Source organism: Myotis myotis, unplaced genomic scaffold, assembly GCF_014108235.1.
Source record: "Myotis myotis isolate mMyoMyo1 unplaced genomic scaffold, mMyoMyo1.p scaffold_m19_p_13, whole genome shotgun sequence".
Classification (NCBI taxonomy): domain Eukaryota; kingdom Metazoa; phylum Chordata; class Mammalia; order Chiroptera; family Vespertilionidae; genus Myotis; species Myotis myotis.
In genome coordinates this window covers 38,947,254-38,969,787 of record NW_023416317.1, presented here as the reverse complement: position 1 = coordinate 38,969,787, position 22,534 = coordinate 38,947,254, and positions in this window count along the sequence as shown.

Here is a 22,534-nt window from a genome sequence, read left to right as displayed (position 1 = left end):
AGTAACTGACTAGGTATTTATCTTATATTAAATTCCAAGCAAATCCCTTGAGAAGGCAGAGCCAGTGGCAAAGTTCATCTGGCAGGTGGCATTTGGCAGCTGCCATGCAATCTCATGAGTGAGGTCTGTAGCTCCTCTAGAACAGTTAATCTGGACACGATTCCTTGTTATATAAGACAACCAATATCTTCTCTTCTGATCCCTGAAGAAACAATACAAATAGCAGGTAACAGGTTTTTGGTTTTGGATCATATTGTATTTTGGATCATATTATATTTTTAATTCAGTTGACAGTGTTGTAAAACTTGTGCTAAAAAAACATTTATCAAAAAAATTAGTAGTAGAGAGTACATGTAGAACACTTGTATTCAATGTTCAGAATAAACCAGGAAACAGTTACAATAGTGCTTAACAACATGTTGGTAAGGCCTGTGAAATTCTAAATCTGAACGTCCACTGTTAGCTGAGGATGTGCTAAGTTGGGTCAAGAATGTTATGCTTCAGGGAGACTGTATCTCTCAGCTCTTTGCTTGTCTTAACAGTGCACAGGCCGCACTTACACATCAGTACCAGTGAATGTTTTCAACCACCCAATGATATCATTGGAAAAATGTGTTTTATTTCTGAATTCAAAGTATTAGAATTCCTATTAGCACGATGTGCATGAGTGCTGTCATTTAAAAATATCTTATGTATGCAACAATACTCTTTGGAGATGTAGTCTACAACCTATACCATTGTAAGTAGCAACCTTCCTCTCACTTCCTCCCTCAACCCTCATGACCACAACCTCTTACTCTGAGCACCATGCTTGTATTTCTAATTATATTGCTATTTCCTAAGATTTCTTACCTCTCGCTCCATGAAGGATTTTATTACTTATGGCAAAGCAATTTATCATTTGAAGTGATTACCGGCCTAAAGTCATTTGCTCTCTGCCCTAAGTCAGGGAAAGAGTAGCATGCGAGTTTACCTAAGTCAGGGAAAGAGTAGCATGCTTTAGAATCATAGGGTTTTAGAAATGAAAGGGACATGAGTAATCCCATAGTCCATAATGCAGTAAGTCATATACTACACTTATTTTACTTTACAATTATTGACAGTGTCTGTGTCTAAACATTTTGTAACATTTATTATAAGTGTAGTATTCTTCATGAAGAAAACAGCATGGTTCTCATTTTATGTGGTACTGTTATTTGTCACGGGCTTCATTTAAACAGAATTCATCTTATTGATCTTTATTTAGGTGATGTATTTCATCTTCATGCTACTTTTATAAAATCCAGGAGAGGGCAGTAGAGCACCTGGTTCAGATGTTAAGAAGTGCCACATGAAATGGTTTTTTTTTTTTAAAAAAGTCACAGCTTTCCAGTGACTATGATTATATTAGATAAAAGAGAGTGAGACGTTTGTCAGCTGAATTCTGTAATGTACAAAGGTTAATGTATTTCTTAATTTTTTTCTTTTATTGGCATTAGTGGAATCCTCTCTTAAAAATATTTTATATTCATTTATAATAATCAATGGTAATATCACCAGTAACACTTATCAAGTTAGAGATTTATGACCATTAAAGTTATTTAAAAGTAAATACAGAAAACACTAAATTAGAGTCTATTTTTTATTTGAGGAAGTATCAATTGTTTGTAAAAAAAATCTAATGCTATGCATCAGTGTGAATTCAGATGACTTTTCTATGTAGCATGTTACTTAATTGTTTAATACTAATTTTGGTTAAGGAAGATGTTTGTGCCTCACCTGTTCTTCCTGAAGCCAAAGAGATAAGCATTTTCTTAATCTCAAAATCACTATCTGTATAATCACCCCCCATATTTAAGTTGGCTCAAAGCTAACATTCACATTTAGCAAGTTAACTCAATTAAAAGGGACCCATTCTGCAACTTGTGTATCTTGGAGGGAACATTACAAAGTTGTATTGCTCGAAGGATGACTCATGAGTGATTTAACAAGTTCCTATTTAATCTCCTAGAGAACACAAATATCAGAACCCGAAGCATATTTCTGCTTGTCATATCTAGATATTTCTATAAGGTCTGTAATGCTGAATTTTTCTTTTCTTCTCTTTATTTTATTTTTTCCATCACCATTTATGCCTCCACACCCTCTTTCACCTCCACCTACCCTGCACCATCTCCCCCCGCCCCCATATCACCACACTGTTGTTCGTGTCCTGAGTTATTTCATAGATATAGATATAGATATAGATATAGATATAGATATAGATATAGATATAGATATAGATATAGATATAGATATTGCTCAGTTCCTCCACTGACCCACACCAACAACCCCCTCCAGAGCTGCCTGCCTACTGGATTTTACTGTTCATAAACAATTAGATATCATGGCATTGGACCTACCTAACAAGAACTCCTAAAGACTATCATCTTAGAACCTGACTTTGGAATCATCCATTTGACTCCATCTGTCATGCCACTGACGGATAAGTGATCCTGACAATGCATGTGACTTTCCTGAGCCATTTCCCTGATCTGTTGAAAGAGGGTAATAATTTTGCCCATTATATAAGGTGGATATGATGGGTAAATGACCTAACATGTAATAGAATGACTACGATATGGGAACAGTTTAATAAATGTTTATTAGATTGTAGTGTTTCATACAATTTTTATAAAGAGACATTTAGAAATAGCCTTAAAAAGCCTATGGTCCTATTTATAGATACAATATTTTTGAGGACATTGTCACCATGTCACTGGGAAGAAACATATCTCTAATTTTACCACTGTCAGACTTTGGATCATGTTGCTTATTTACCTGGCTTTATTTGATGATCACTTTGAATAAACTCTCTGTCATGGTTCTCTGTTTGCATTTGTTGTAAGAAAGTTTACTTTCAAAATTTGGTCTCATTTCTAGCAAATTTTGTATAATTTACCCTCTAATATTTCTGTGTATCTTCTTTTTTATATGCATTTCTCCTTTTTCTGTATTTTTTAAAAAATGTATTTTTATTGATTCCAGGGAGGAAGGGAGAGGGAGAGATAGAAACATCAATAATGAGAGAGAATCATTGATCAGCTGTCTCCTGCACGCTCCCCCAATGGGGATCGAGCTCGCAACCCTGCAGCCCAGACATGTGCCCTGACTTGGAGTCAAACTGTGACCTCCTGGTTCATAGGTGGACACTCAGCCACTGAGCCACGCCAGCGGGCCTTTTTCTGTGTGTGTGTGTTTTTTTTAAAATTCACTTCTGTTAATTTTTATCGTGTATATATTTATTTTTTTCAAAGTAATCTTAGTTTGGATTTTTTTTTTTTTATTAGTTAAGGTATTACAAATATTTTTGCAGAAGACCTGAATTCCTTCTTGGACTAGTTATGCAGGCCAATGAACAAAATGAATCTGTGTGATTAATGAGGAACAAACTTCCTAATTTTGTGAAAAAAGCAGGTGGTCTGTATTAACTGCTGAATATTTTACTCAATGAATTCCAGTAATTATGACCTCCATAAAAAGTATTATTTAATATTGAATCTTAACTGTAGACATAAAATAAGCATATATGTAATTGATTTAGGATATAATGCAAATTAAACATTTTAATTCTCTTTCCTCAAAGTTATCTCTTTGCCTCATCTAATCCCAACATAAGAAAATTTAATAAGATAAAAAGTCCTTTGTCACAGTAACTGAGAGGAAGAGAGAGTACAGTGTCTTTCATAGGTAGAAAGGCCAGGATCGCTATTTTTGCATAGGTGTTTATTGAGAGCTGATACTGCACTTTGAATTGAATTCAGTGCAAAAGAACATCTGCTAAGATATTGTCACTTTAAACTCTAAGCATAATAAATCCGATGTAATTGCTATGGGAGGAGGAGAAATCAGATACGGATGAAGGTAAAAAGGTGCCTCTGTTGTGTCCATATATGATGGATTTTATTAAAGGCAAACTTTGAACGGTGTTATTTCTGAAAGTTTTCCCTTTACAAGGCACAATACACTATGATTTTGCAGTTTATAGGCACATAGATCATGGAAAGCATTACTATTGTTGAATTAATATCCTCAGAAAAATCTGTGTGATAATTTTATATAGAAAAATTTCATTTGTTGCATGTTCACTGTGTGAACAATGAAAAATAACATTTTACTGTAAAGCAAACATTATATATCCTGATAATGTAAAATAACTTTTTAGCATTAAATCCTTAATCACCAAGGTTGCTTGCTGCATAGTCTTAAACTTGAAGAACAACATAAAATTCAACAATTTAAAAGCTATCTTTCCCACTGTTTTAACTACAGCTTGTATATCTAGAAAAATATGTAACATACCAATTTTGCAGGCATTTTTCTAATATCTCAAGCACTGCAATTCTAATAACTGTAATATAGCACTAGGATTCTAGAAATGTAGAGCTTTTGTGACTTTTTTCTTAGTAGCTGCATTCACTCATTCAAATGGTTATTATTGAAGTTTGTATTTAGATATTTGAGAGATCTTTTATCCCCTCATATTTTTGCCACTTTTTCAATTAACCATTTTTTACTTATTCTGAGTCTGAGTATTAAAATATAATTTGAAAGATTAAAATGTTTTTTCAGTAATGGTTATGCTCTACCTGGATACACAGAATAGGGATAACAAATACGTGAAATGAGTATTGCTGTGCTTTGGCAGACATTAATAATCAATCAGAGCATTCATTCCTACTGAGAGCTCAAACATTCTGTAAAACTTTCATAGTATATGTCCGCTGAAAACTCCTAACAATAAAATCAAGTTGACAAGAGAGATTAGTGCAGCTTGTCATTTTAAATATAGGAATAACCAAGTATAATTGGTTAAAATTACATATTTATGTACATATGTGTGTACACTTTTTATCCACATGCATGTACACCCATACACAGCCTGCATATCACATTTAACCACTCATATTTTACATATGCAAATGTCTTTTTGCCAGTGTAACTATTTAATGTTATGTAAATTATTATTAATAGGTGTTTTTATAGAGAAATACATATACAACAAAGAGAAATAATTATTTTTCTCTTAGCCCTAGTGGTGATTTGAAATAACAAATAAAGAATTAGTAGTGGCATCAGTAAAGTCATCACCCAGTATCTTTCTAATTCTAAAAACTCTATGCTATATTGTTTTTTTGTCCATTTTTCCCCCTTGGTTTCTGATGGTTAGAGGAAAATGATCAATCTAAAATTATTAATTAATGAAAAGATTTCTTATGGTTACTCATTAATTAATTTAATTTCCCAGACTATAAAGTTCAAAAATTATTCTATTTATAATTAATTCAAATAAGAAAGACTTAATTTTGCAGCTAGAACTAATCAGATAGTAGGCTAATAAATAATGTTCTATTAAACAGTAGCCATACCAATTTCTAAGTTCAGGAAACTGCTACTTTAGTTTTATTTAAATGTTAATTTATAGTCTATTTATTGGCTTTGCTACAGTGTCTTGACTTTTCTTAATTAGTATCAAGTTAAGTACTAGTAAATTTGGTTATAAGCCCTTGAGATTAAGGTAAATGGGGGTAAACCGTGTCTGATTAATTTATGACATTGCTGCAGCCAGCTTTTCTACTTTTTAAGGACTACAGTACATTCGATGGAGGCTGACAAACATTTTTTTGCTTTTTCAGGGGTCGGTACTGTGCTCTCTGTCCCATAAACCAGCATGTGTCTCTGTGCTTTCTAACACAATCAGGACAGTGAGTTCGCTCCATGTTTTATTGTTCAGATTTTCATGAGAGTCCTGGGCAAAAGCATTTGGTAAATGGGCAGAAGAAATAAAAGAGGAAATAAACATTTCATCTGATGCCTTCTACGTTCTATAGGTTTAAGCTTACCATCTACCAACACAGTATAAGTCCAACCACAAAACCATTTGTTCAATTCATTGAGTCACTGAAAGGAAATAGTTAAGGAATCAGCAGTGGTTGAACAAAATGCCAAGATGGTAAATTAGGAAAAGCACCAACGAGTGCCTATTCCAAACATTTTCAGTCGCTTCAGTGTGGCTGTTTTCGGCCTGCACTAATGACCTTTGATTGCATCATCATCATCTGGGCATTGCCAGTTCCTGCAGTGGGACCCTTTCTGTGGTGGGTGTCCAATCCAGGTGCCCCCCCAGCCCCTCAGGTTTGAGTACTGATTTCTCTGCTTACACTGGCTTGAATTTCCCAAGTTGAAGCTTCCGTACATGGTTAGTAAACTTACATTTACCAAATTCACAGTCAGGACAGAGTTCTATTTTTTAGATGGTCCTCATTGTTTCCTGAATCATTCCTGAGCAGATAGAGCTATTTACTGCCACGTTTCCAAATTTGGAAGGCCTAAAACATCCCTTGTGAGCCCACATGGAGCCCCATTGGGTCACAGTCTTAGCTTGAATCGCCAGCTGTTTTAGGCTGAATTCTCATAACAGTTGTAGTCCCATTCTGTGATTTTACACCTTCGTAATCTGCCTTTTAAAATGACACCAGGGTGGCCTTTCTCAAACAGCCTGAGGACATCACATACCACAGCTTAAACATCTTCAGAATTACACTTTTCAAATCATCATAGCATCCATTTCAAATTTCATTGTCCTTACATACAAGTCTCCCAGCTAAATCCAACCTCTTTTGTGAGCTGTGTATCCTGCTCTAATCCCCTTACTTGATCTTATACCCTTTGCTCTACCTGTAGTTCCCTTGTCATTTTACCCACCTTTACTACTTTCATTAGGAAAAACCGTATTATTCTGCCTGCAACTCCAGCAGTTTGGCAAATGCCTATGCATTACCATTCCCCCCACCCCCCCAAAAAAATCGTTTGCTCTAAAAAGCCTTCTTTTTACTTCCTAGCAAGAAACCTTCCTCAAATAGCTCAAGCTTCCCTTTGTACATAAGGGGCATATATTACATGTCTGTAGATAGGGTAATATCTTGCATTTATTCTTTATGTCCATATCCTTGTAATACGTGGCACATACTAGGAGATCAATAAATATCAATAAATCATTATTGAGTGAATGAGTACAAGTGACAAAATAAGTGAATGAATGAATGTGTAGGGTTGGGCCTCTGGCTGAGCGTTCCTTCCAAAATGGCCTGCCATCAGTAAGAGCTGATTTTACATTATCTGCAGATTCAAGGAGCAGAAGTCAAGTAGAATTTCTTTCCCCCAAGGGGTACACCTCAAAGATGTAGTGGTATTAAGTTGGAAGGACAAATTGTAATCCTTTACCCTGTGCAAGCATCATTGCTTATTGCTTTTCACATTGATCTTATTTAGACCTTATAACAACTCTGTGAAGTAATTATAAATTATATCAACTCCACAGATGAGAGAACTGAGTTCAAAGAAATTAAGTAACTTTTGTAAGGCCACTCTGCTAATGAATTGCGAAGCCTGAATTTGAACTCCAGTTTGTCTGGCTGCAAAAGCCTTTGTTCCTACACAATGCATGAAATTGGCAATCATTTCGTGGTGACCGGGATCAAAAGTGTGTCCAGTCATTCAAATCATCCCATCTCTGTCCCCGTCAAGCTCTCGCTTCATTTCACAGCCTAGCTTCTTCCTTCTTAAGGAATTTTATGCCTTAACAGACCATATAAAAGAACCTCTGTGTTGAAAATCACCTCTAGGGAGAAAACCACACACTTGACAGCTGTTCTAACCAAAACTGGGCTAAAATGAAAGGGAAATTGCTATTGAAAATAAAACAAGGTAAAAAATATATCTTCTGTGATATTAAGTTTGTGTATATGTGAAAACATACAGATATTTCCATTTATTCTGTATATAAATACATAAATTAACATTATTAAAATGATACTATGTATATATAAAAAAGCACATGTTCATAAGGTTGGTATCATACATCATTTGCACAGAAAAAAAAAAATCTAGAAAAAATTATACCAACCATTAGCAATTAGCTATTGATGAACTTACTCAATTTTAATGAACATGTTATAGTAAATATACATTTCTTTTATAATTTAAATAAAGTTATGGAATTATGCTCATTAAATAAGTCACCTCAATGTTGGGTTCCTATTTGCATATAAATCCTTTTATTTTTAACTGACCCCGTTTTATTTCAGAAAACTGTAGTGTGTGTGGGTGTTTTAAAGTTGGGCAGTTTCTAAAATATATTTCCATGTTTTAACTCTGCTTTCTTCTCATATTCTTTTCTATGTATTAATTTCTTTTACAATCCCCACTTTCAGAATCAAGCGAATTTAACATAACTTCCTGTGAAAAAGGAAACTATCTTTTAAAAATTATAATTGCACTTTATTTTGCATAATTAGATAAGGTAGCAATGTTAGGTAGATGAAGACTGCTGGGAATTCCTACCAGGTAGCTGGTTGAGAGAGAGCAGCAACTAGCCAGGACTGGGGGGAGTGGGAGAAGAGTCAGCTGACCCCCCAGTGAAGAATAAGCCTCCAAATCACAAAGTTAAGGTATCACAGTGACTAAGAGGTTAGTCTAGTTGATACTGATCCAAACTGGTCAGGCTTCTCAGCATCAGGTAGGAGAGACGGTAATAGATGAAGATGGGTCCTGTGAGACAATTTGAGGGGACCCTGGAAGATGAGTCCAAATGTCAGGGTGAGGACCAACAAGTACCAGGAAAGTGGTGGTCAGACCTTCACCCAGCAGGACTCTGGTTCAAGGCTGGGCTTGAGGGAACTGGTATTGAGCCAAGGAAGCAGGAACTGGTGAGAGGGAGACTGAGCTGACAAAGGGAAACCGCAGAGCAGGTGCCCACAAACTAAAGCCCTACCAGGACAGAAGACAGTCAACACTTTCTGGACATGCATGGAAATTTAAAGCAGAGGGAGCTAAAATGCTGCCCATTCAGGTCCTCTCTCTCATTCAGGTCCTCTCTATTGAAGTATAGTTAGGCTGAAAGACACAGGTTTCTAGTCCCTGCAGCTGAACCCAGGGGGATAGTCACAAACTGGCTGACTATAACTCCATTACTCATCTGTCAAATGGGAGCAATAATTGTCCCCACCTCACACAAGTGTTGCATGGACTAACAATGTGTGTGTCGAGTGCTTAGGTTTGCTATTGGGAAAACTTGGTTATTTTTGATGACCAGTTCCCTTATAACCTAATGTTTATACCAGTGGCTTTCAACTCAGACAGTAAGTGAGAATAGCTATGGAGCTTTTTGTAGCTGCAGATACCTGAGCTCCAGTCCAGTTCTATTGAATTAGATGTCTCGGGCTCAGGGCTGAGGGTCTCTCATATTCAGAGAATTCCAGGGCTAGTTTATCCTGTAAAGATGAAGGCAATGACTAAGCTATCCTGTAAAGAATGTGATAGTTACACTGTTTCCTTTACTAAAAATTACTTATAATTACTTAAAGTGGCACAGTAGTAACATGTACTATTTCGTCAGATAAGTCACAGGCTTAGAACTGAAATAGCTACTAAACTAGTCTCTGAATAAAGAAAAGACAATCTGTGTAGTAAACATTGAGTTTGTCTCAGGTTTGTTAAAATGTACTGTTTAGTACTTGTATTCATAACAGAGAAAAGAATCATGCCATTTCATGATTCTGATAAAAAGACAGTCATAATTCCTTCTGCCTCCCTTTCACAGCCCTTCTACATGCAAATGAATGAATGAGTGAATGGTGTGTCTAAGAATAGACTATAAAAGTGCATACTTATTCTAGTTCCCATATATTTTTATAAAGAGGAACTGGTGAGAGGGAGACTGAGCTGACAGTTCTTTTTTTTTTTTTTTCTTGTTGAAATAGTTCAATTTCAAACATATCAGCAGTTTTAACCCTCTGGGCCCTTTGATTCTCTATTAATACTGGCTCAGTGTAACGAGGTCATGGTAAGTCGCAATAGGCTTTAGTAAAACATTGTCTACTCAGAATTCTTCTCAGTTACAGAAGCAGTCATCTGATACCCCGGTGAGGGAGGAAATCTTTTTGTTAATTCACTCAAGCCATAGACTCTCTTTTTGTGATTTTAGACAATATACTTCTAGGTAGTATGCCTTGTAGCACATGCTATGATTCATGCCTGCTAGGTGGTTCTATTTATCTCCCATAGCAATTCTTTATTTTCTAATGCTTTTGATTGGAACCGGGTTTTTTTTGTTGTTGTTGTTTTTTTCCCTAGTGTGGATAGAAAGAGACTAACAACTTTGAGCTCATTTATCTGTCACTGCTTCATGTTGTAGTTTTTATGTAGAATGCGCTAGAAATTTACAATTCTAAAAAATGGGGGAAATGAAAACATCACTAGGAAGTACACATCCCAAAGGGAACTGCCTACCAAACTCAGGGTTGTAAAAAATTGAGCGAAACATTTACAGTCAGTGAAACAGAAGAAATTGCTCTGTTTTTTGTTTGTGTTTTTTTTTTTAAAAAAAATGAGTCCAAGCATCATAACATTAGCTGCAGAAGAACAGCATTATTCTTGCTCTAAAGCAGGGCAATGACAAAAGTCAACAAAGTAGATTAAGGTGGACCAGTAATAAAGCATTTCCTTTTCTCCATGCGGTCTTTGATAGCAGGAGGCGCAGGGTGAGTTTTAATGCACTTGAAAGCTCACAGTGATAGCACTCCACCGAGGATGCCATATGTAAGAAGCGAGAAGGCTTCCGCCCATCCACCTACTGCGATCCATCATGGACGTGATGGCAGTTGCGCTGGCAGAACGCATTTTCTATAAGAGCTGAATCCGCCTGTTTCCAACTTGAATAACACATGGACAGCTCTTAAAGGAACGAAGGAAAGGTTCTCACAGATCTCCGTCCCTCACCACGGTGAGGAAATTATTTTTATAATATGATTTTACATATCAAATATATATTATACATGATATATGATCTATATTAATTACAAGTGAAGGATAAATTCCTGATTCTGCTAGCTTTTATACAACTAAAGTCAAAACTGATTAACCTATTAAATTCAAATCAAACTTTAAAGCCAGACTATTCAAGTTAATTATGTTAATTTAATAGGATGGATGTTAGTGTTTTCTCAAGATGAGATTATCCCTTTCCCAAGCAAAACCTACCCCTCATGGCTATGCTAATGCCTAGTTTGCTATTGTGAAATGAACCATATGAGAACTTAATATTCCTACCACTTGTTTCTACTTGTACTGTCGTAAGATTTTTAGTTCGCCAGTGATGTCACTTGACCTTTACATGGTATCAGGGTGACCACAAACATCCACCTGAATGTGGGCACTGAAGTTACAAAAGAAGATTCCACTTTAATTTTGTGAGTCACTCAGACAATCCACAGCATTGCTGGTTTTCCAGGTCATCAAAATTCAAACACGACATTTAAAAATAAATTTCGGTTTCTTCACCTTTCAAATGGGAATAAAAATAACTGTACTTACTCGATATGGCAACTAGAAGAATGAAATGAAATCGCGAATGCAAAGCACTTAGCACAACATCTGGCATGTATCAAGTGCTTCAATAAATATTGGCTAGTCTGAGAAGTACTTCCAGCCCTCAGTGACACAATGGATGAAAGGTGTTCCCATTGGGAAAAATTAAACACAAACCAACTGTCTAGACTATCAATTCTTGGGCATTTTGAGTTCTAAAGGAAAACTTACCAGGGCAGATGTTTTTCTTTCATGTCAGGACTACACCTTCCCCCTGGAAACATTTCTTAATCTTTATTCTATTAAGAAAACAAACAAACATGATGTGTTCAATGCAAAGGTAACAACAGGATACTAATTCCCATAAAACTTGAGATCTATAGAAGCCCAATTCATTCACTCACCCATTCTGTTACTTGGAGTAAATCATATTGCCTCTCTGGGCTTTCACTTACTCATTTGCAAAATGAGGTGTATGAGTCGGCAGATGATTTGGAATGTGTCCTTGGATTCATTCTAATATTTCCAGGAAGTGCACTTTTTTTTTTCGTAATTGATTTCATCTTCTTTGGTCTACAGTTTATAGGCACAAGAGCACTGCTGACTTGGTATTACTTTTGCCAGAGAATCCTTTCTATTGTAGTTTGTAGTTCAGCTGATATTTTGCAAAGCTCATATCTCTCAATTTTTTTGAAGCTATAGCTGGCAAAATCGAATATGTCAGTTTCTATTTTGGTGTTTCTGGTCTTAGCTTAGTATCAATAGAACTCATAAGGAAATAGTTCAGTGTGGAAGTAGTAATATGCTATTTTTCAGTCATTTCTATTAATGTTTAAGCCCCATTCCTACCGTTTACTACTAGAAGGATATTAGGCATGTTATTTCATCTTTTTGAAGATACCTAGCACACAGGCTGGTACATGGCAGCTGCCCAGTGACCTGACATCTCTTTGTTATACCTTTTTTGCCAGCATCTTGTATACACACTCATGGAAGTCTAGATAGATGATAGCTATATAGATAGATCTCTTTATATGTCTTATTGTTTTGTACTTTGCTATCATTTAAGCATTTTTTATTCATTATTTCATGGCCAATTTTGGTGCTTTTTAACTCCCAAATGCATTTTCAATATCACCAGGGGAAACAGTAGATTATTGATTTTTATAAAAACTGTAGTCCAAATAGAACCTTATTATTTATGAGTGTTAGGATTCAACAAAATCTCATTTTCTCTAAGCTTCTATTAATTTTAAGTGAATGTAACTCAGAAACTATAACATTAAAAGCTTTTTAGATAGCCTATTTATAATAGTCCCCTTGTATTGCATTGTAGACCTGAGTTGTAGTCAATAAAATGTCTGGCTTCACATTTACCATTTTATTTATTCCTAGACTCTCTAGCTCAATCCTTAAAGTCTAATTATTTCAGAATATATTTCAAAAACTGGCATTTAATATTGAATTTTTTTATTTCTGTGTGTGTGTTTTTTATAACAGAAGATCTGTAGGACCCTAGCATTTTAAAGGTCCTACAACCAGATTCCAACCAATTTATTCTTATAGTAGTAACCCCGACTCATTGCCAGGGTAACCCTGGGCTTCTGGCTTCCCAGGGACCCCAATCAGGACACACCCACCTTTGCTGGTATTGGGTCTCCTTATACTCAGTCCATCTGCTGGTATCTCTCCTATGCTTCAAGGTCTGCTGCATGTCCACTGCCTTAATAAAACCTGGTTGATAATCCCATCATTTTTTTCTAAATGAAGTAGAGGGCCCTGTGTCTCTTTAGATGTAGTGAGTAAAACATCAATTCTTGGAGACTTTTCAATTCACATTGTGTTTGTGATTAAAGTGAACTTTGTATTTTTAAAAAATGAGCCAATAAGCAAAGGGGCCTACCTACTGGATTCCAAGATTTCATCCTGGGTGAAAAGAATAATGAGTTTCCCATAGTGTTCAAAAGAATATTGACAGATAAAGCTAAAGTTCTATTTCAGTTATATTATATTTGTTATGTTCGTTTAACCTTTCCATTTGCATTACATATATAAAACACTTGCTGTTAATTTTAACAGACCTTTCCAAGATTTTGGCTTCACCAAATTATTAATATGTTTAATATTTTTTATCAAGAAGTAGGGTAAAATTGAATCTTGTGCATCCTTCTTATACAAGTTTTTATACTACTAAGTTTTAATAGGTTTATTAATTTTAACTTGAGTAACATTCAAAATAATTATTTCATTACATTTAATTGACTTTAGGTCATTTTAAGAATAGATAAGTTATAAATGATAAAGAACTAAAAACGAGTGATTCCTGGGAGATCACCATTAAGTCAAATATTAGTTTTAATGCCTTCTTTTTACCTAACTAGAATATTAACCCTTTGCGGTCCAATGCTATTTTTGGAATTCAAACAGTCTGGTCCAAATTAGTTGATGGGATTGAATGTTGAACTTTTTAAAAATATATGTATTTTATTGATTTTTCACAGAGAGGAAGGGAGAGGGACAGAGAGCCAGAAACATCAATGAGAGAGAAACATCAATCAGCTGCCTCCTGCACACTCCCTACTGGGGATGTGCCCACAACCAAGGCACATGCCCCTGAGCGGAATCGAACCTGGGGCCCTTCATTCCGCAGGCTGACGCTCTATCCACTGAGCCAAACCGGCTACGGCAAATGTTGAACTTTTTAATGTTCTTATTGCTCGATGTTGGACCTAGCGCCTGGTCTGTCGAGTCAGCCTCGAGGTTGGACCGAAAAGGGTTAAAATGTTGATTGTAAGAGGTGTATCAGTCAGGATTCAGGAGAAAATGAGCCCACACAGAAATATGAACATCAGAAAGTATCTATAACTGGGGACTGACTAGCAATGAATAAACAGAACTGTAAGGAATATAGTGACAGCAGATACAGGAGCAGGACCACTCTCCCTGGGGCTTGCAGCGTGTACAGTAGATGGAGCAGCATCTTAAAGAAGCCCCCACATGCATACTGAGATCCAGATAGCCCTGGCTGTCTGGATGGCAGAATTTTCTGAGGCTGCAAAACTGCTCAAGGGGATGCCGGTGGAAGCCATCTACAAGGAGACGCCATGGCAGTAATACTCTGCTATGCTGAGCACCACTCCTGAATGCCTGGAGCTGGCCCTGCAAAAGCTGTGGGTGTGGCTGGAGCCAGACATCGCGGAAGTTGGACTTGCTTCAGGAAGCTGCTGCAAGGAACAAACCAGAACCCAGAAGAGAAACCCTTTCCTCCTTCAGTTTCCCCTGTGGTACTTTCCATTAACACAGCTTAACATGGTGCCGGCATTCACGGGACACATGTTTACAGGTCCAGCTCCATTGTCAGAGAGAAAGCTACGATTTGTGGGCTTGCAACTGTTGATGCCATTTAGCAGCTCACACAATTAAATATTTTCTGACTTTCAGCAATATCAGCCCTTTGGCTACAATAAATACAATATTCTTTCATGGTTGTCATGGTAGCTCTGTGGTCCGCAAGCTGTGTCTTGCACTGGGAGCTTGTCATTTTTTCTCTGTTAAGTGCTCAAGTGAACTCGGGAAAATCGATCCTACACCACAGTCCTTGTAGTCATCATCATTTCCATGGTGGCTAAGTGCAACAGCCACTTGGGCTCTCAAGACACTTGTCTCAGCTGGTACTTCATCACAGTACACCATAGGTGGCATTTTGATGAATTGTGATGTCAGTGCATGCCATGGATTCCTAGAACTCCATGTGCCATGAACAAGGAGCTCAGCACAGTAATCAAGCCTAAAGGTACAACAAAACCACTCCTGGAGTCCCATCCGGCGCGTATGTCCGGGAGTGCACATATGCTCTAATATGATGCGGAGAATGAGTGAGCCATGTTTTTTTTTTTTTATTCTAATAATAAATGGGTCAAGAAATCTATATATTACTTTTGGATCCATGTCAGATCAATATAATAACAAAAATTGACAACAAAAGAAACAGAAGAAAGGATCTTTCAGGAAAACTAAACCTATCAATGCATTGGTGGCCCAACCAACATGGCATTTTAACAGATGTTTATAAGAATAAAAGGAAGACATGGATAATCTGAACTTGGTATGAATTGATAGCTTTATCTCTGAAGTTACTTAAAGGAAGTTTCCAATAATTTATTCAGCCTCATCTGTTTCATGTTGATATAGCTTTTTTTTTTTTTTTTTTTTTGCTATTTTCCACATCTCAGAAATAACAAGAGATATGCACATAAATTATTTTAGTATTTTAAGAAATATTGTGTTCTGCATGGCCAGTGTGGTTCAGTGGTTGAGTGTCACCCTGTGAACCAGGAGGTCACAGTTTGATTCCAGGTCAGGGCGCATGCCTGGGTTCTGGCCTTGATCCCCAGTGGGGGGCCTGTAGGAGGCAGCTGATCAATGATTATCTCTCATCATTGATGTTTTTATCTCTTTCTTCCTGTCCTTTCCTCTCTCTTTAATCAATAAAAACATATTTAAAAAATATTGTATGTTCTAAAGCTCTTTAGTATAATTTTTTTTAAAAAAAACCAGTGTCTGGCATGCCTTCACTTTGAACGTTGTAAATATAGTGATCTAGTTAATTAACTGACATAACACTTAGATGTATAAAGATGACAAACATCTTTATTGGTTCTTTTAGCTTATCTATTTTTTCTTATGATCCCTACCCACTGGGTAAGAAAAAAAATAATGCAATGCAAACTTTATAATTTACAGTCTTTAATGAAGTTTATGAAAAGTGTGCCTTTAGATAAACTCAGTTCTTTTATCACTTTTTAAAAAATTGATTTTACAGAAGAGAGAGAAAAAAAAATCACATATTGATCAGTTGGCTTCTGTATGGGCTCCAACTGGCGTTCAAACCTGCAACTCACGTATGTGCCCTGACCTTGAATCAAAGCTTCAGCCTTCAGTGTATGGGAGGATGCCCCAACCAACTGAGCCACATCGGCCAGGGCAAACTCAGTCCTTCTAAATATAATGCTCAGTCTTTTGGATCCCGTCCCCCTTCCTATGGTCTTCTCTTGATGGTATCGAGGTTTCTGGGCAAGCTAACTTAGGTGCAGTAGGGAAAGGTGAATCTCAATTCTCACTGGTCACTGTTTCCTGAATTCTCACTAGATCTTGCTGCGATGTTGTCTGGTTTTCTCATTTTACTACTAAAGTCTCATCTTGGGGTTTTTTGTTGGGGCTGTGGCTTCCACCACGGGAGCCCATGTTCCCACACATTTCAGGTCACTGCTCTGCCTCTGCCCTGAGCCGTGCCACCAGACCTCTCATCATCGGTGTCTATACTCAGGCCAAGAGCATGTCAGGTCTCTCATCCAACAGTTTCATACCATGAGAAACTAGGAGTCTGGCCACAGATTCACTGGTTGCGCAGTGTGAAAGATTCCTTGCTCAACTTGGACCTAAAGTCTGGCCAATGCTGCCACAAAGGAAGGGGTTCATCAGACTTAGTATCTGGTCCCTTCATCCTTGAGAGCTTCTGGTTTTTTACGTAAGTGATGCTGGTGTTACTTGTCTGAGGACCATTCTTGAAAACCACAGAACAGATGAAGGTACCCATAGAAAGGTGTGAAAGGGAAGGGATCCAGAGTGCCAGTGGAGGTAGGCACCCTCGGTGGACAGAGGCTCACTTCCTCCAACATCACGGGAGGGGGAGGTGATAATGGGAATGTAAGATTGATCTGTGATGGGAAGGCAAGAGCATGGCCATTGCAAGGCAATATATGTGAGGTAGCCCAATGAGAGAGGGGTGAGGAATAAATATGAAAGTTCAGAGAAAGAAGAAGGCTATTTTCTTAAATTAAGCAAATTAAGGAATTCGAGGCAGCCCGCAATTGAATTTTGAAATAGGAAATTAAAAATGGGTAACAGTGGTTATATAATTTTCTCTTACAACAGTCAGAAGTGACCAACAGGTAGGATTCCTGTTCAGCCACCATTTATTAGTTATCTTCTAGCGTGAAGCAGCAGATTATAGGCTTTTGCTTAGATTCATCCATAGAAAAATTGAGAGTTGGCTTCTCTGCCAAGAGCTAGATGGTAGCAATGGGTGGAATTATAGCTATTGAAACACTTCAGAGGCTGTTTATGGTAACTGTGTATCTAATTTTTCTTCCATTGACATAATCAATGCCTTCACTCCAGCTGATCATTGTGGGATCAGCTTGTCGTTGCCTTTTCTCTTCAGAGCAAATGAGCTGGCACAGGCAAGACAATCGCACAGCTGTTGAAGCTTGTTTCTGTATAATCCTTTGGGAACTTCACTCTAGATGTCTTCATCTTATAGGTACACAGCCACAGAAGAATAAACCCTGGGAAAATATTAATGTTGACTGAGAGTTACTTAGGGTGCTAGAATACCCTGGAAGCAAATTTCAAAATTCCCAGAAATGGCCCTAGCTGGTTTGGCTCAGTGGATAGAACATTGGCCTGCAGACTGAGGGTGCCAGGTTTGATTCTGGTATAGGGCACATGCCCGAGGTTGTAGCTTTATCCCTGCATGCAGGAGGCAGCCAATCAATGATTCTTTCTCATCACTGATGTTTCTCTCCCCCTTCCTCTCTGAAATAAATAAAAATATATTTTAAGTAAATAAATAAATATCCCTGGAAATGTGCAGGGAACATTAAATCAACATACAAGCAGAAAAAAAGAATTAAAGTAACAGATATTTTGTAATGATGTTCCTTTCAATACATGATGATAAACTGTCAAAGGATGCAAAACCATTTATGAATTATATGAAACAATCCTGTTTGAAAACATTGCTTTATGAAAGAGGAATGTTTCTCTTGGTGTAAATGAATATATTTGAGATTGGCAGTTAACCTCTTTCTGCATATTTTAAATATATTTTTATTGATTTCAGAGAGAAAAGGAGCAGGATAAATAGAAACATCAATGATGGGAGAGAATCATTGACCCACTGTCTCCTGTACGCCCCCTACTGGGGATCGAGCCCACAACCCGGGCATGTGCCCTGACTGGCAATCGAACCATGACCTCCTCGTTCATAGCTCAGTACTCAAACACAGAGCCACAGAAGCTGGGCTGCATATCCTGTCTAATAAAAGAGAAACATGGTAATTAGCGTACGACCACTACCCTTCCCAATCAGGGTGATATGCAAATTAACTGCCAGTCAAAATGGCGGCAGCCAGGCAGCTTGAAACTAACATGAGGCTTGCTTGCTTCAGTGACGGAGGACTCCAACGTTCCTGCCTGCCTTGCCAGCCTCTGAGCCTGCAGTTTGAAACATTGTAACAAATATAGAAGCTAAACAAAACCCCAGAAACCTGCTTTCAGTGAGCCGGGATCTCAGAGCTGGAGTTATACATTGTTTCAATTATAGAACCGAAACAAACCAGATACCTGCTTTCAGGAGCGGAGGCCTAAGAGCTAGAGCCTCAGAGCTAAAGCTGGCCCAGAATAAAAAAAAAGAAAAAAAGGAGCAGTTGGGAGCTTCCATCACCTGCCAGCCTGAAAACAGCCCTCAGCCCCTCACCCAGACTAGCCAGGCACCCCTGTGGGGACCCCCACCCTGAAGGGTGTGTGACCAGCTGCAAACAGCCATCATCCCCTCACCCAGGCTGGCCAGGCACCCCAGTGGGGACCCCCACCCTGATCCAGGACACCCTTCAGGGCAAACCAGCCGGCCCCCACACATGCACCAGGCCTCTATCCTATATAGTAAAAGGGTAATATGCCTCCCAGCACCGGGGTCAGCGGAGCCGCGAGGCCTCCCAGCACCGGGATCAGCGTGACAGAAGGCAGCACCCAAACCCCCTGATCGCCCTGCGGCTGTGTGTGACAGGGGACAGGGCCACAACCTCCCTATCCACCATGCTCTGTTCGTTACAGGGGAAGGCTCCCCAACCCCCTTATCAGCCCTGCTCTGTGCCTAATAGGGGGGAGCTCCCCAACCCCCTGATCACCCTGCGGCTCTGTGTGTGACAGGGTGTGGCACCCCAATCCCCCCACCCCAATGGGCCCTGCTCTGTGTGTGATGGGGTAGAGCCATAACCTCCCCATTGGTCCTGCCCTGAGTGTGACAGTGGCGGCACCCCAACCCCCTGATCCGCCCTGCTCTGTGTGTGACATGGGGCGGTGCCCCAACTCCCCTATCGGCCCTACTCTGTGAGTGACAGGGGGAAGCTCCCCAACCCCCTGATGGGCCCTGCTCTGTGCGTGACAGGGGAGAGCTCCCCAACCCCCTGATGGGCCCTGCTCTGTGCGTGACAGGGGAGAGCTCCCCAACCCCCTGATCGACCCTGCTCTGTGTGTGACAGGGGGGAGCTCCCCAACCCCCCTGATGGGCCCTGCCTTGTGCGTGACAGGGGAGAGCTCCCCAACCCCCTGATCGACCCTGCTCTGTGCGTGACAGGGTAAGGAGCCCCAACCCCCCTGATGGGCCCTGCTCTGTGTGTGACAGGGGGTGGCGCCGCAACCTCCCCATCGACCCTTCCTTGAGTGTGACAGGGGGCGGTGCCCCAACTCCCCAATCGGCCCTACCCTGAGCGTGACTGAGGGTGGCCTCGCAACCTCCCGATCCGCCCTGCTCTGTGCATGACAGGGGCGGCACCCCAACTCCCCAATTGGCCCTGCTCTGAGCCCGACCAGGGGCTGCACCTAGGGATTGGACCTGCCCTCTGCCACCTGGGAGCAGGCCTAAGCCAGCAGGGCATTATCTCCGGAGGGGTCCCATACTGCGAGAGGGCACACGCCGGGCTGAGGGACCCCCCTCTCCTTGAGTGCACAAATTTTTGTGCACCAGGCCTCTAGTTTTTTAATAATACTAAAAATAGTATGCTTTTACTATTCAGAGAGCTTCCAAATGTATTCAATTCAGTAAACAGTTCTTATTCCTACTGTGAAAGATCCCTATTCTTTTACTTTTCACTACAAACTTGTAAGATAGGGAAGCTAATACTATGCTTCTTTTACAAGTGAAAAAACATAAAGAGCCTAAATAATTTGTATAGCCTTGCACTTGGGTTCCAGCAATGAGACTGCAACCCAGGTGTTTTGATTTCTTGCGAACGTTTTTCTCCCTAAGGAAGGTTGTTGAGTATGGCTTTTTAGACTTTTTAAAGATAAAGCAATGATTAAATTTCAGGGAAGGCCGAGTTTCTTGAAATTTAAATGTCTTTTACCCTAAAGAAAAAGCATTACCAATAGGGAAATTGTGGCCCTTTACTCTTCTCATCCCATTCCCTCCAGAGGAAATCATTCCCATTTCCCTTTTTCTCACTGCCAGTTCTTCTCTATGTAAAACTAACTTTAAAAGTAAGTTAGAGCCTGGCTGATGTGGCTCAGTGATTGAGCATCAACCCAGGAACCAAGAGGTCACTGGTTTGATTCCCTGGTCAGTGCACATGCCCAGGTTGCGGGCTTGATGCCCAATGGAGGGTGTGCAGGATGCAGCCCATCAATGATGCTTCTCTCTCTGTCCCTCTCTCTGAAATCAATAATATAATATAATATAATATAATATAATATAATATAATACAATACAATATATATTTAAAAAGTAAGTTAGAGAATGAGAAGCAGAGACCTGAAAGGGAAATATTACTGGATTTGTCTCCAAATTAAGATTTGAGTTAATAATTTGAGACTTAAAGACAATTAAAGGTCTTCATTTTGACCAGAACCCATCTGGGTTTCCAGCAGGTCCACTCCAAGGCCTCTTTCAGCCTTCCACATCTGCTTGTCTTCTGCCCTGAGGGATGCCACTGTTTTGTGTGTGTCTCTAAAGAAATCTCTAGCTCAATGTTGATTTGAGGTGCTTGGAGCTAGAAACCTGAACTTCTGAACATAATGAAAGTGCCTGGGAAGGAAGCACCTGCGAGGCAAACCAGTCAGGGCCTCTCTTCACTGTGCACTGCGAGCCGGGGCTTTTAACTTGGCCAAGCCTTCCGGGGAACTTCAGCTTAGAATCAAACAGCACAGCTCCAGGGAAGCACGTGTATTCCGGGCACTAGGAATCAGATCTAGACATTTTCTTTTATTCTTAGTTTCCTTAGTTCCTCTGCTCTGTTCCACCCTTCCCCCAGCCTTTAATATTTCCTCTGCCGGACTTGTCTTATCATGCTCCCTCCCCCCTTCTCGTACCTTCCTCCCTCGCTCCCTCCCTTCCTTTAGATCAGCGGTTCTCAACCTGTGGGTCGCCACCCCTTTCACAGGGGTCGCCTAAGACCATCCTGCGTATCAGATATTTACATTATGATTCATAACAGTAGCAACATTGCAGTTATGAAAATAATTTTATGGTTGAGTCACAACATGAGGAACTGTATTTAAAGGGCCAGAAGGTTGAGAACCACTGCTTTAGATCTAACTTTCATCTCCTTACTTTTTTGCACAAGTTTTCTTATTCTATATAACAATATATTTTAGCCTTAAAAATCAGTTTGCTTTAAATTTTTTAAGCAATGTAACCTAATCCATAGAAGAAAATATTATAAGTGTAATACTTATTTTTGCAGCAGCTCTTCAGCAAGTCTCTGTTACTCTTGAGTTCTAGTTTATCCTTGATGGCCCTCTTTAGAGAACACTTAATTCCGCTGGAAGGAACTGAAGTCTCTTATATGACCAAAATCTTGAGTAGTTTAATATGATGGTCACGCTTGCTTTTTATCTTTCAATCACCAAGTAACTTCCAGGGAGTATATAGTGCCAACCTTTAGTTATAATCGTCTGTTGCATGTAGCTTTTGCACATGTCTAGTTAAGGAAATTTCCATGTTCAGTGGAGAAAGTCTACCTTTTCTCAGCCTCGTACCACGGGACAGTTCAGGTTACCATCTATAAAACTAATTTGTAATAAAAGAGTCTAATTTATAACCCTGTGATTCAGTTTCCTCAATGCTTAAATTTATCATAGTCACTAAGATATGGAAATGAAAGTAATATTACAATTTGCCTACCCTGGGCATTATGGGTATAAATTACTGCCCTTCTCGGGAAAATAATTTTACATTTTTTTTTCTGAATTTGATAGCTTGCCACAGATGCCCTGATAAACACAATCAGTTACTAAAGGAAGACATCACAAGGCCAGTGCATTAATGGTGTGTGACTTACTTCAAGGAAATCTGTGGTGAGGCCTTCAA